The sequence below is a fragment of the Corvus moneduloides genome, chromosome 3 (genome assembly GCF_009650955.1).
Source record: "Corvus moneduloides isolate bCorMon1 chromosome 3, bCorMon1.pri, whole genome shotgun sequence".
In the NCBI taxonomy this organism is placed as follows: domain Eukaryota; kingdom Metazoa; phylum Chordata; class Aves; order Passeriformes; family Corvidae; genus Corvus; species Corvus moneduloides.
The window spans coordinates 28,098,407-28,112,679 of NC_045478.1; the positions used below are offsets into that span (position 1 = coordinate 28,098,407).

Genomic DNA, 14,273 nt, shown 5'->3' on the forward strand with positions numbered 1-14,273 from the left:
TGACACCTTTCCATCAGCCTCACCTTTTTTTGTTTTGTTCTGCTGATAATTTATTGAATATACCTCACAGATGATTATGTGATCCTTTACTTTAAGATGTTCTCATGGGTTCATGGACACAACATTTTATGCACAACTCACATTCACCTTCCTCACTGAAGAAAGACTTAAGGGAAATGCCCAACAATCACATTACTTATTGAAGATAACTGATGAAAGGAGGTGTCTCTTAAAGTTCAGCCTCAAGCTTTTGTATCAGTTAATAAGATGCACTTGATTATTTTGGTAATTCTTTAAAAAAGACTGACCACGTAGTGAAAAAAATCCATTTAAAGAATAACTAAATAGGGCTGCACAAGGTATTCAAGGTGTTCCCCATGTTAAATACTGTGTGACACAGTAACAACATTTTGCATAATCATGAGAACTGAAAAGAGTGTAGCAAACCCCACTGCCATCACCTTCATCATTGGACTCACTCTCTAGAAAGCCTGGAGTTGTCTGTATGACTACACACTGAGTCTCCCCTCAGCACCCTGGATTCTCCATTCAGTCATGCCCTAAACATGATCCTTAAAAAAATGGATACAACCGCATGTATTTTATTTTTTTCATAGCAAAAATATATATGGTCAGAGTTCTCAGTAATTCAAATGATAAAAATTCAGAGATTTATATTGTGAATAATAATTAGGAACTGAAAAAATAGTTTTATTTATTATTTTCCGTATGCTGCATATTAGATGGCTGATATGTTTGGTTAGGAAGCAGAAAGGAGCTATTTGTAGTCATTTCAGTTTTAAGGACTATTAGCTTAATAACAAGGAACTTGATAGAAAATTGTATCTAGTGGATTTTTTCTAGACACCCAGAAAACATTAATTTCTGTAGGCACTTAGGAAATGAACACTCATTAGGGATTCTTTTCTGTAGTTTTGCAAATCCTTTGAAGTTTCAAAATAGGTTGCACATTGCCAATGCATTGAAAAGCTATCCTGCTTTATGGTTGCAAAACAAAGGATGAAAAATACATTTACAATCTCCAGTGGAAAATAAAATCACCTAAAAAAAAAAGGAAAAAAACCCCCACAAGTATAAATATACATACTCATACATTCACTCGAGATACTGAAAACATATTTTGGATATGGTCATTTTGTCTCTCTTGGGCAAAGCAGAATGGCTTTTCTCAGCAAGGTGCTGCATGTAACGTACCATGGAGAAGTTTTTTGTCAAATGTATTCTCCAGATGGTGCGGGAAAAAGAGGTTCGACACGATTTCTAATTGTGAGCTTGTGTAAACCCATGTAGGTCTACTTCAGCCAATAATACTTCAAGACTTTTTTTTTTAATCTTTGGAACAATATAAAATGTTTTCTTTAATAGTTATTAATATCTTTAAAATCTAACTTGGTACACTCTTAGGTAAATACCAGATTTATCATATCTCATGTGGATTGCATATAAGTAACTAACACAGGGGCATGCCATATACTTAATTTTTTCCTTTTTAAGCATAGCATTTGTTTAGTTGCCATAATAACTTTTTACATGAGGACCCTGATGATGTATTTTAGTGTTAAAATACAACATTCAGTTCCAGAAGATTTTTTCTCCCGTTAGACCTATAAACCAAAAGGAAGAGTCTTCATGCAGGTAATGATTTAAGGTAGGAAATTCTGACAGTTCTTATATTAAAACAACCTATTGGATATACTGCAAATTCCTTTGCCTTCAAAGAGTTACATACCTTCAGGGACTCTCCAAAGCAGGACACATGCAATGTGTTGTGTGTTGGAATACATTATCTCTGTTCTTAGGTTATTCAAAGAGAAGCTGGAACATCTGTATTTTCAGCAGTGTTGATGCAGTGCATTATTTGTTGCAGTTCAACACATTATGTAGCAAAACTTGGTGTACTGTGCACCTTCTGTTAACATACCTTCCCCTGTTTAAGACTAGAAAATACTAATAGAAAATGGGTCATATAAGCAGGAAAGTGTGTTGTAAAGGAATTGAAACAAATAGCATGTGTGCTGGCTCTCTGCTAGGCTTAGGTTTTTGAAATCCAGACAGAATCCACAGTTGGACCATTAAAGCAGAATGGGATTTATTCTGTATAGTTTCATCATCTTGTTACAATCTTTGTCATAGAAAAGGAAGAGAGAACCTTGTGCCATTTTCAGTTCTTGTTTAATATCTTCTTCACAGGAAAATGCTGCCAGGATATTAAACTCATCTGTTCTTTTGGATAATAAGGATGTAATGTACCATTCTGACCTTTCCAAATGCTGTGTTTCAAATTACTGTTCATTAGATCTTTTTTCTTGATTAAAGTCTCACTAACCTGTAGAAACAGAACGAAATAAGATCTAGTCAAGACATAGCATATCAAGCATGATCAAAACAAAACCACACATTAGTATAGCTCAAGGGCTATAACACATATTAACACTTTGCGGGCTGTACGATTCATTCATAACAAAGAAGCTAAAATGATGTCTGTTTAAATTTTTCACATGCTAATTTAGAATAGAAAGCTGAAGAACTTTTATTTGGTTCAAAGTTTAATTATGAGAGTAAGAAAGACTCTATTTCTGGGATCCTGTAGAAAAGTTTCAGAGATGAAGTCATAAGAGAACTGAATTATAATCCTCAAATAGAAATGTAATTAAATGATAAAATATATATGACTGAGGGTCAGATTCTGTTAACCTTATTCATTTTTATATAGATTTAGAAATAGATATTAAGGGCAGAAGAAATTATGCATTATTGTCTAGTCTAACCTCCTGCATGGTCCCAAAATGTTATCCATCAGCCTCTGTAGCTTCTGAATGAGATGTAGCCTATCTTTCTAAGAGACCTATCTAGGTTGATAGCTCTAATGGTTGAAAGCTCTCATTGTTAATTTGGTGATGGGGGAACAGACTGGAATTCTTGGCTCCAGCTAATTACACATTCCTTACTCCTAAACTAAAGGGTTCTTTACTGTCAGTAATACTTTTTGCATGTAGGCTGAAGGCTGTAGTCAAGTTACTTCTCTTTCTTCAGTCTTTTCTTGACTGAATTAATAGCTAAGAATTTATTTAGTATTTCACTATTGGTACATTTTCCTAATTTTTTTTTTCAGAATTCTTTTTTGTACATCTTTTTGACTTTCCGTACCTTTTTCAACAAACCATAAAAGTGAATGGCTTTCCAGTAAGTTTCTCAAATGCGGTGAAAAAGAAGTGCCAATTTCTGAATACTATTTACCTATTTACTCTTACAAAGATTACATTTGTCATCAAGTAGCATCCCATTCATAGTTCATATCCAACTTACATCTACAGTGACACTGTGTCCTTCTCAAAACCATTATTTTTTGGAATAACTCAGGATTAAAACATACTTAAACCAAAATGAACTATTAATCTAAACAAAAAATTAGACACAAGCTGTCCCTTCGTATACAATTAAAAATAAGTCATACACTACTCCACTGTGTTCATAGTTTAATTCTTTTATCTGTAAGTGTCCATATTAATGGGACTTTAAACTTAAGTTTAACACTTTAGGCTGGTTTCTACTTTCTTTTTAACAGTGAAGTGGTTTTGCCTACAGTTTAACCTCTGCCGAGGAGAACTGGCCAGCCTTGGGACTGATGTTACAGAATTACGTACACACTTGGTGGTGATGAAATAACTGCTAATGGTGCTCCTGAGAGAATAACTCAGCATGGGTGTGGATGTTATGACTGCCTCCTGAGGAACTGCACTGTCTATCAGAGCAATTGCTTAGCTGTTGTTTACTTTTTCTGTCTGCGTGGATCAGTAAGCATTTTAAAACCACTGGGTAAGAATCTCTCTATTAGCACTTATGAAACCAAAAGACACATTAGGAAATAAATATATTGTTGTAACAAGGAAATCACCCAGTCTGGGCAGCGGATTTCTTTTAAGTGGTGTCTCTCACACCCACAAGTACTAAGAGATGAACATGGGGATGCAATGACAGGTAACAATTCATGTGATTCTCTGTAGGAAAAACATTAGTATCATCAAGAAGAGCAACAGCCTAAAGTTCCATGTATAACACACTTCCTCAGATACATTTTTTTCCTGTACAAAAAGTGCATTTCCCTAGAAAAGAAGCAGAACTCCAGCAAGTAGTTGTAGCTGCAGGTTATACCAGTTGATTTCTGCTACAATGCTGGGTCCCAGGAGAAGGCAAGTCATCAGTCAGGAAGGGTTTACAATGAATCTAGATACTGTATTAACTATTTTCTCACTTTCAATTCATACAGAAAGTTCAATATCAAAAGGAAGTAGCAAAGCCAAAGCAAATAATTTAAGATCCTTTTGTAGATCTCATATCCCTTTGGATGCACATGTGGTTAGGGTTAGCCAGGCAATGCACACACACACATAGTGACTGAAATGGGAACTTACAAACCTTTTCAAGTGTCTACATATTTGCACTAACAGTGTGGCACAGCAGCATCAGCTGACTTGTTCTGCCTGTGGTGGCCTTCAAGAACATTCTTACTGCAGGCACTACAGACTACATGTATGAACTAATTACCATAATGTAACCTCAACTGACTACAGAAACCATGAGAATCTCCTGCTGAATATCAAGATTCCTTGGAGGAAACATTTCTCCTTTCTTGATAAACTGCAATCCTTGGTGTGCTTTCCTAGCAGGGCAGTACATGGAAAAAAGACTGGAAAACCACAGCACTTCACATGGTTACTTTCCCTGTCTACATGTAGTATCTGAATCTGTTTAGGGATCATGAATGTTTTGTTTTGGGCTATTATAAAACCATACAATAGAGCCATAAGGCTCTTCCTTTTCTAAGACTGAGATTGCTGTCACTCACCCTGTTCAAAGTGCTGCATGGAGAACGACACAAATATATTTTATTGACAGCAGGACCAGGCACCTTCATTTTTCATCCCAATATTAAGCCTACATAAACTTCAGCGTCATTGATTTTATGTTTTGTGTCCACGGGACTCTGAAAAAACGGCCCAAAGAATAACAAATGAACAACTATTTAAAATGAGGAGGAAGAAAGAGTGAAGTCTAATTGAACAAGTGTGTAAAATTGACAAGTTATTTTGACAGCATTAACGAGTGATAGCTTGATTTTCAGAACATTCTGTCTTTTACTTTGAAAAATAAAATTTAGGTAGTAAACCTAGTTTTCTTGACAGGCCCTTGAAGAATAGATAGGGATTTTACATGACAGGAGATCTCATTGTGTTTATGAAACATTTTTTGTATCCCCAAATATTTCACCAGTAAGCCAATCCCATTAAAACTAATTTAATTTTATCAATGGATTGTAACATTAAGGTTTTTCTTGTTTTTCCCCTTTTTTTTTTTCCTGGTTTCTTTCCTGCTTTTTAAAGCCCTGGGTTTTTTGAAAAGTCATACAATTTTCTCAAAAATTAAGTAGTTGAGCTTCTTAAGACATTAAGTATGTATGCATCCTTATAGGAATCAGCTTTCCTGGTAGCTGGATAGATTTCCCAGTAGCAGGAAGACATTTACATATTCAATTTTTGTTTGAAGTTAGATGTCAAGCAAGTTTCTTAGGACTCAGTTCCCCAAATCCCACTTTATGCTTGCTTGGAGAGCCATTAGATCCTTGTATTTGCTTTTATTTCATGATAATTTCCTTTAGTTTTTGTAAGCAATGAAGCAGTCCTTAATCACTGATCCCTTTTGATAAAAAACAAGCCTTTTAATTCCTGCAGGGTATTTGCTAACCTTGCAGTGCTCAATAAAGTGGCTTGCAGGTACACCTTATGAATAGAAGTAGTCAAATTGCACAACAATGATGAAGTAGACTTGGCTACTTAAAATGCAAATAATTAAAAATTCCAAGGTACATTTTTAGTTCTACAAATATCATTTGCAAGGTTTTTTTAAAAATCTGGCTTTAATATTCACAAATAAAAATACAAACAAGAGCAACAATGACAAAATGTAAGAACCTTGAACAGATCCTACTAATGGTGGCTGTGATTGACCATATTTTGCATTTTGTGAAATTAGGAAGAATTCTTTTCTCTGTGTAAGCAAAGAATGTTACATTCTGCAACAGAGACAAACCCAAGATTTGAGATTCTCTATGCCCGTATTGTGGCTGTCACAGACAATCTCTCAGATCAGAAATCAAAGGTATTTTTTTCACCCATATTTGTGTCCTGCTTGCCTGTCACAGTCCAGGATGGCATATGGATTTGTAAGGACACAGACACCCACAGTTAGACCAGTACTCTCAACTCTTACATTCATGTCATGGCTACAATTAAAGATGTTCAGACCTTATTTTTATGGCCTTACTCAGGTGAATAAGTAACTCAGGGTGACAAAATCTGGAAAGATATGAATTACATGATAGTAGAATAATAAAAGCAAGGGTGAAATGTGCTAGTGTACAAACTGTAAATACAAATGCACTGCACTATGCCAATTCTAGTGTCAAGGTGATGGCCATAATATAACAAGACTTTATATTGTTTGCTAAGACCTTTCTGGCAAAAGTAAGGGTGCAGAAAAACTAGATTTTCCATGAATGATATCAGTATATCAGTTATTTCAAATTATTAATATTAAAAGTCATAACCACTGAAAATACCTTTTCCTCCTGTTGGAGACACAGAATAGATCCCCAACAGCTGAAATTTACACAGCTCGTTATTTAACACGGCAAGAGCTACTGTCCTTTACCCCAGGGTTAAAGGGATGTCTGGTAAAATGACATTCTCTTATGAAAAGGGAAATAGCTGAATATTGACAATAGGATTCAGGGCACATTTTTTATACTGTCAAGAATTTTGGATTTGTTATGACAGAGTAGGAATGAAGGCAAACCCTTCACATTTGCATAGACAAGAAGTAATTATTTTGATAATTTTGAAATCATATGAAAATTCTAATGCACAGACCTAAAATTCAATATGCAATCTAATTTGAAAGCCTTCCCTTCTTCTTACAGAGTATAATGAAGTCTACTATGTACAGAAATTAATAACATGAAAATACAACATGAAAGAACTTATTAAAACAATTAAAAATACACTTAGGGGTATTTTACTGATTTTTTATTGTTTTGTAGCAGTTTCAAGGCATCAAACTTTTTTTACGTGGAGAATTCCAGCCTTCCCTGAAACTTATGTAGAATTTACTTCCCAGCCAAATAGATCTGTGAAATCCAAAAAAAAAAAAAAAAAGAGTGTACTCTGAGTACCTGTCACAAGTGTGTGTAAAGCTCGGCAGAATTCAGAGGAAATGTGACTGCTTCCCTGTCGTCTTGCCAAAGGCAACAGCTGGTGAGTGCCTCAGGCTCCAAAGAGGTGCTGGTTCAGAGATGTCACTGCCAGCTCCAATGTGCAGTTACCAATCCACTGCCCTTGGGAGCACAGGCTGCAGGAAAACCCTCACCAGGTAGGTTGACCTGGAGCATTTAGTTCTTTCACCTCCTGCTATGGACCTGGAGAAGCTACAACAGCTTTTGGAGACCCTGGCATGACGCTGGAAGCAGCGGCTGGAGTGCGGCTTGGGAAGAGTAAGACTGAAATCCATGAAACCCCACCTTGATCATGGCTCGTCCTACTGGGATGCATAAAGCCTAAAACCATGGCACAAACCAGAAGAGGCAGACATTCCAAGATCACTGCTTGTGCCCCTGGTTCTCAGCACCAACACCTGAAACTTCATTCTCATTCTTCTCCAACTTTTCAGTGCTCTCCAATAGCTGGGTATTTAATCTCTTCAAGAAAAAAAGCCACTACCCAAAAATAAGTTACTTAGGAAAGGAATTTCAAATTTCATTCCCTCAGCACTACAATTAAAGCAGTTTGCTCATTGTTATAGCTTTAGTTTGTACAATGGAATATTCTGTATATGCTCATTCTGTGTTACATATATATGCACTGTAAATATGACAGTGATTCTGGGTCTGTGCTAAAACACCTAACAGTTACTGAACACAGTTCCTGGTGCAGTGCGATGCTAAAACTCTATGTATATAAAACCAAATAGATTTCAGTGATAGTACTCACAAGCTTATGTTTTATATTTCCTCAAGTTCTTCCTGTATCAGATCAATATACTCTTTTAAAGGGGTAAAATAAATATCCTTTTATTTCTCTGATTCTTAAGAGTATCAAATCTCAGTTGCTTCATATTGCATCACCTGTGTAGCATGGAACTGAAGACTTGATTTCAAATCTTCCCAAGTCAGTGAGCATCACTGATGGCTTGTGCTGGCTTGAATTTAATCACCACTGTCCTTTGTGGTCACTATGCCAAAAAGTCACTGCATTTCCAGTCCTGAATAAAGAACGCTAGTCATGCACACAACACCGAAAGTGAAAAAATATGTACCAGGAGGTCAACAACAAAGAATGAGGCTTTCCATTTTTTATTAATCCAAACATTTGTGTTTCTAATTCAGGGATTATGGTTCAACAGATGCCAACTGTTTACATTTCAGGAAAGGTCCCTCTGGTATGTATGAAGGATTTGTCCTGAAGTGAATCTGCTTGATCTCTATAAATATTTGGAGGTAGCGTGCTACTTTAATGGAATTAATAAAAATCGTGGAGGTTTTTATTGGTACACAGACTATACTCCACAGAACACCGTTGAAGTTGATGTAGCCCATTTATTAAACCTTCTGCTGTACTGTAATATTTAGCACAGCATAATTCTAGAGAGAGATCTTACCACCTATACACCTATGATGAGACCTACTGAGGTGAATAGGATTGCTTATTGTAATAAGATATGACTTTATATTTTACTTTCTTTGTCTCTGACATTGGAACTTGCTTACAGGTACCAATTCCTGGAGTTGTACAAAATTAATCAGAGTACTGGGAGAGAAAAGAGTATCTCAGAAACCACAATAGGCAATTCTTAAAGGCTGATGATTTAATGACATCTTTTATAGCTTATGGTAAGTCAACCTTCTGTGGTTTTAGTAAAAAGCTTAAATGAGTTCTCGTGTTTATTTTTCACAGTTATTACATTTATCACTCTTAACTGTCCTTTGCTTTGGTAAGGATCATTCAAATATTTTTACTTATATGCCTAAATATATTATTGTTTTCTCTTGTGTTGCCCTTCACTCTCCTTTTGTCCTTGACAAAATCAGTTTTGCTGTCCATTTTTCCAGTTCTCACAGAGAACTAGCTGTGCCAACCAATTTCCATGTGATGGAAATACCTGCCCTTTTGTTGACAGGACAGACACATGCAGGATTGTACTGAGGTAACTGCACCTCTGAAGCGTATACACTGCATTCTTTAAGTGAATTATTTGCCACGGTAATGTTATGCTTACCTCATTCTGCCAGCTGAATCCACAGATACTGGGATGAGCTGAATGATTTTCTACAGTTCACAAATTACAAAAAAAGTGGTTTTTACTCAAAAGTATATTTATGATAATGCTAAACATAATGCAATATTACAGAAAATATTTCTGGCATACAGGGCAAGTAGAAATTCTAAGAAGGAGATCTGGAGCACAAGAACAGCAGATACATAAAGAACATAGAGAACATAGATTACGTTTTTGTATTTAATTCAGGATAATTTTTTCCACGTTTTCATTATATGATGCATTAGAAGAGCCTGCAAAAGTTTCACAGTCCTTGCACCCTCTTCTGAGGTTCTCTGCAGAGATAATTCTTTCTGATTTTATAGGAAAACTCAGAGTGAGTACCTAAATACTCAAAATATTTTCCATTCAACTACCAATTAAACAACCAGTCATTACAAAAAAATCTTTATCTCTGCACTATGTCAGTATTGTCATATCTTAAATATCTCTCTGGATCAAGGTCGATTGGGAGAAGTTCAAAAGCTGGATGAGATTCTGACAAAAAGCAATAGGAATAATTGGAAAGCCATAATAAAGGGCTAATATCGCACCACTTTGTATTCATATAAAGGTTGATGCCAAATATACTTTAATTAGACTAGAAGAATATGACTCAAAGTGAGATGTCAAAATAGGAAGTGGATAAAAATATAAGAAGGATAGCACTGAAAAGACAATTAAGACATCTCAGAGATTATGTTAAAATGGGCAACTGAGAAATACACCAATATGCAACGTGCATTTTGACAAAATGCAGAAAGATGTACTTCCAAACTCTGGATACTAAATTATATTCCTTGATTTTAAATTCATTGGATTCATAGAAAATATCTAGAAGTCATTGTGTCCATTCCAATAGAAACATCTGGCTGATGCATAACTGATGTCCAAGAAACAGTTGAATGGGAAGTACAATTACAATATTAGATGGATTTATAGCTCAGTAGTCTGCTTTAATCTGAACCTAAAATACTTGAAAAATTCTAGTGGCTAAATTGTCAGTGCTGCCTGTAGACGAAAATTTTATTATTAATTAAATTTAGAAACAAGCAAAAGCAGAAGAGCTCAGAGAAAAGCAATTTTTTTAAAAATGCCAAATGAGCTTGAAAAAATCACTATGCCTAATTCCTAGTAAGCACTGAACTGAAATGCTTCTAATACATGTCATAAATATGTGTTTTTGTGCAATGGGAACAACCATAATTCTGATGAAAACATTACTCCCTAATCCCCCAAAAAGAATGAATATGGCAAACCCCACTTTAATCTTCTAGAGGAACCCAAATGTTGAATTCTGTTCTGTACATTCAACACAGGGGGAAATTCTAGAGCAATGTGATATCTTTTTTAAAAAAAAAAAAAAGTGTAAATTCTTCCCCTTTGAGACAAAAATGAGGCATCAAATTCCTGAGACTGGGGATGAACTTTCTCTGTTGCCAGTTATTCCTCCTGGGTAACCTATCCCTACATTTGTGACCTTAGCTTATGTTCGGCACTGGTTATCCAACAGGCCATCTCTTTCTGGGTGCATACTGCAATCTGGGTTTATCAGTGTCACTGCTTATTGAAATAAGTGAACCAACATGCTAAAGCAGAAGGCGATTACATAGCGCAGTGCAGCACACGTAGCCTTTATCTGTGCTCCATTTACTGAGAGATGAGGGGGTTCATGCTGATCATTTTAGTTTTTAACCCCTATAAGACTGTGATTCCAACCTGTGTTATTTCTTATTTATATAAACACTAATAATTCATTGCCTGTTTCAATACTATGGAAAATTATGCATGCATTGCCAGCCTGTTCTTGACTATTGCTTAAAAGGAAACCAATAAGCCAAAAGCTGGGTTCACTTTGAAGGCTTCAACTTCATGTAGGTTTGATGTTAAAGCTAGAGAGAGTGCAAAATCTGTTGCCCTGGCAAGGAAACTTCCTGTGCTAACATCTAGCTTTCTGCTCATGTCTAGGCACAGGAGCTTTCAGGAGCTGCTCCAAGTCATCCCTTCAAGTCTGCGTTGTCTCCTGATTTTGAAGCACCTTGTACTCCTTGGGTCTTTATGGGTAATTTCTATGCAAGCACTGTTAGGCAAGCACAACACCCCTTGTTCCTTGCCTGAATTTCAGTTGCTCCTGCTAGGCAGCATCCAAGACACATGGCTTCTTATTTTTCAGAGAAAAAAAGTATTCCATCTTGCTTTGTGTTTCCAACTGCCATCTTGAGATTCCAGCCCTTCTAACTCTCTTAGCACATTTATCTCGTGACTAAGAGGATCCAGTTGCTTGTACTGAGGAATTGCTGTCCTAACTGAAGTCTTTGAACTTGCAATTATCTTTTGAAAGTCTTTACTGCACCATCTATGTTCAAAAAGGTTTTATATATCAAAATGACAAGTTTAGAAGTACATTAGAGGAGACATCCAGAGTATCTAAATATAACTATGGAAATGAATATTAAATATGACTTTACGAGAGGATGAAAGTGCATGGATTGAATTTCCATCTTGGATTAGGATTGTAACCACAATTTATTTACACTGCATGCTGGTTCTGTCCTCTTAATTTTCTTCACTGTCCCATGAAGACTGGCATTTTTAAGTTGCAAAAACCTATGTAAAAATCTCCTATCAACTCCACAGGAGCTATGATTAGCAAAGGTAGGTAACAGAAAGGACAGGAAACTGCAGCTGTGTGGGAGAGAGGCATTCCCCAAGAGTGTCTGAAAGACAAAACTGAGTTTATTGTTTCAGCAGTGGGAAATCTGCTCCTAAGGCCTTGAAGAAGAAGTCCATTTCTTTAGTGACTGGTCCACTGTGCAATATGGAAGACTTTGGATCTGCATGTGTCAAGTTATTGCCCAATTTTAGACATTTTTGCACAATGTAGTTCAAAATAGATATTTTTATTCCAAAGTCAGGAGACATCCTGTGCATTATCTCTGCATTATCAGAGACAGAAGGGAAGAAAGAAAGGTGACAACACTAATTGGATAGATAAATGTTAGGGAACTGAGGAAAACCATGACAGGAGAGGAAAATCTCTTTCAGTAGACTGGAAAGTAAAAGAGAAAAGCTGGTAAAAGTACCCAGCTTTGTCTGTGATCAGAAAAAGCTGCACTTCTCACATGAGATATTGAAAAAAATAGGTCCTACTTTCTCATATAGCAGGAGAAGTAGAATCAGGGTATTACTCACTGGGATGTAGTGGTATCATTTTATGCAAAAGCTTGGATCATTCTGTGTAATTGGCATCCCATCCAATTTATTAAATTCAAAGAAGGTTTACAGAGAATATATGGAAACACCTGACCTTTCTCTTCTCAGGGTGGGCTACAAAGAAATGCATTCTGTGGAGGATTCCGAGTGGAATTTTTGGCCCTGCCAACTCAGCATAGTCATCACAGGTCTCAGAGGCTCCAGCCCTGTATATTTGCTTTGCTTGAACACAGTAGACAAGGACTCTCTATGGACACTGCCCATGCTTAGTCTGTCATCCCAAGAGCCCCTGAGGAAAGAACTGATACTCTGCAATAATGTGCTGCTGCAGCATCTTACTCTGCTTCAGTTGTGTTGGCCATTCCTACAGCTTGTGCTCAACAGAGTACTTATGGAGGATGCAGCATACACCAGCTTCTCCACAGCCGTGTTCAAGTTCAGAAAAATATGTAAATAAAAGGCTTTGGTTTTTATACCTCCTCCCCCTTATTTCATGTATTGAATCTAAGGAACGATTTATTCTTCTGGGCAATTTGTAGAAAAGTACAAATGCATGCATGGAGTACTAACAGACTTGACAACTTATTCCAAAAAATGATGCACCTAAACAATAGCTGGGCAAATATTCAAAGAGGCATCATACTACTACTACTACTACTACTACTAACAACAACAACAACAACAACAGAAAGGGGCAACTGAGGAAGACTACAAAGGCTAGAAGGTGGTGAATGCACAAGGCAAAAAAATTTTATGGCCTGCAAAAACATCAGTAGTAGTGATCAGGCATAAATCAAAAAGTAGCTACTTGATCTTTAGGCTGAGGTTACAGGATGACAATTAGAAAACTATGTTTTCACTTCTAAGTGGTTTTGTCTGATTGGAAATCACCAAGAGACAAAAATTTGGTGCTCAAGATGACTTTTAAAATGAAATCAAATTTCAAGGAGAACTGTGACTTGAAATGCAACATTTATTTCTACCTTATAAGGCAGTGTTAGAAGAAGTTCCCTCCGTATCTTCCTCAATAGCTTTTATATTAGCAAATGCTCATATACTCAAGGGCAAAATCACTGTGATAGAGAAAGAGAAGGGGTTCTTTTAATTTGCTTTGCTGTTTTGAACATCCAGTGACCTGCAAAACCTGGATAAAACCCATTGGTTTATTCACTCACTAGAAGGATTTAGGAATATCTCTTCACTTTTACAGGAGTGATAACTGCCAGAGCTGTGAAATTTGGTAATTATTGCAGATATTATGAATAAACATTGGTACCACTGATGTGCCTCGTATATGCTAACAATAGGTACAAAAGTTATTGGATTGCATAATATTCACTTCTACCCTGGAGAAGACTTAGGATCTTATTCCATGGAAATAATGAAATGAATGGAAATCAGTTAATAGGATTAAACCCACTGTAGAGAGATGTGAAGCATAAAACCACAGTTAATGACTCGTGATCTCTCTCCCCCTGTCCCCAGTCAATACAGTTTCTTTATTCCTCTTTGGTCCATATAACTCATATATATTCCTCTCACCTAGTAGTTCATGACCTTGTTCAAGTACTTGGTCTTTTCCTTAAAAACTCAGATGATGTTAAGAGTACTTTTTTTAAACAGCAATGAAATGTATTATACATGTGGGAATCAAATGAAAAATATTAATTCTA

The 14,273-nt window shown here is 36.3% G+C and overlaps 1 protein-coding gene across 15 annotated transcripts in view; it reads right to left on the reverse strand.

Moving 5' to 3' along the window:
• Positions 1 to 671: 671 nt before the first annotated feature.
• The window catches only part of KHDRBS2 (KH RNA binding domain containing, signal transduction associated 2), a 339,817-nt gene continuing 326,215 nt past the window's right edge, over positions 672 to 14,273 (reverse strand). For 6 of the 15 annotated variants that reach the window (XR_004239387.1, XR_004239380.1, XR_004239383.1 and 3 more), the window contains 3 exons: positions 9,349 to 9,398; positions 4,868 to 5,005; positions 2,081 to 2,347 (listed from right to left, as the gene is read on the reverse strand). The gene's annotated coding sequence lies outside the window, so the exon portion shown is untranslated. Of the gene's footprint in view, positions 2,348 to 4,867; positions 5,006 to 9,348; positions 9,399 to 14,273 lie in introns of all 15 variants that reach the window. The other 9 variants (XR_004239391.1, XR_004239386.1, XR_004239389.1 and 6 more) reach the window with 4 other exon arrangements.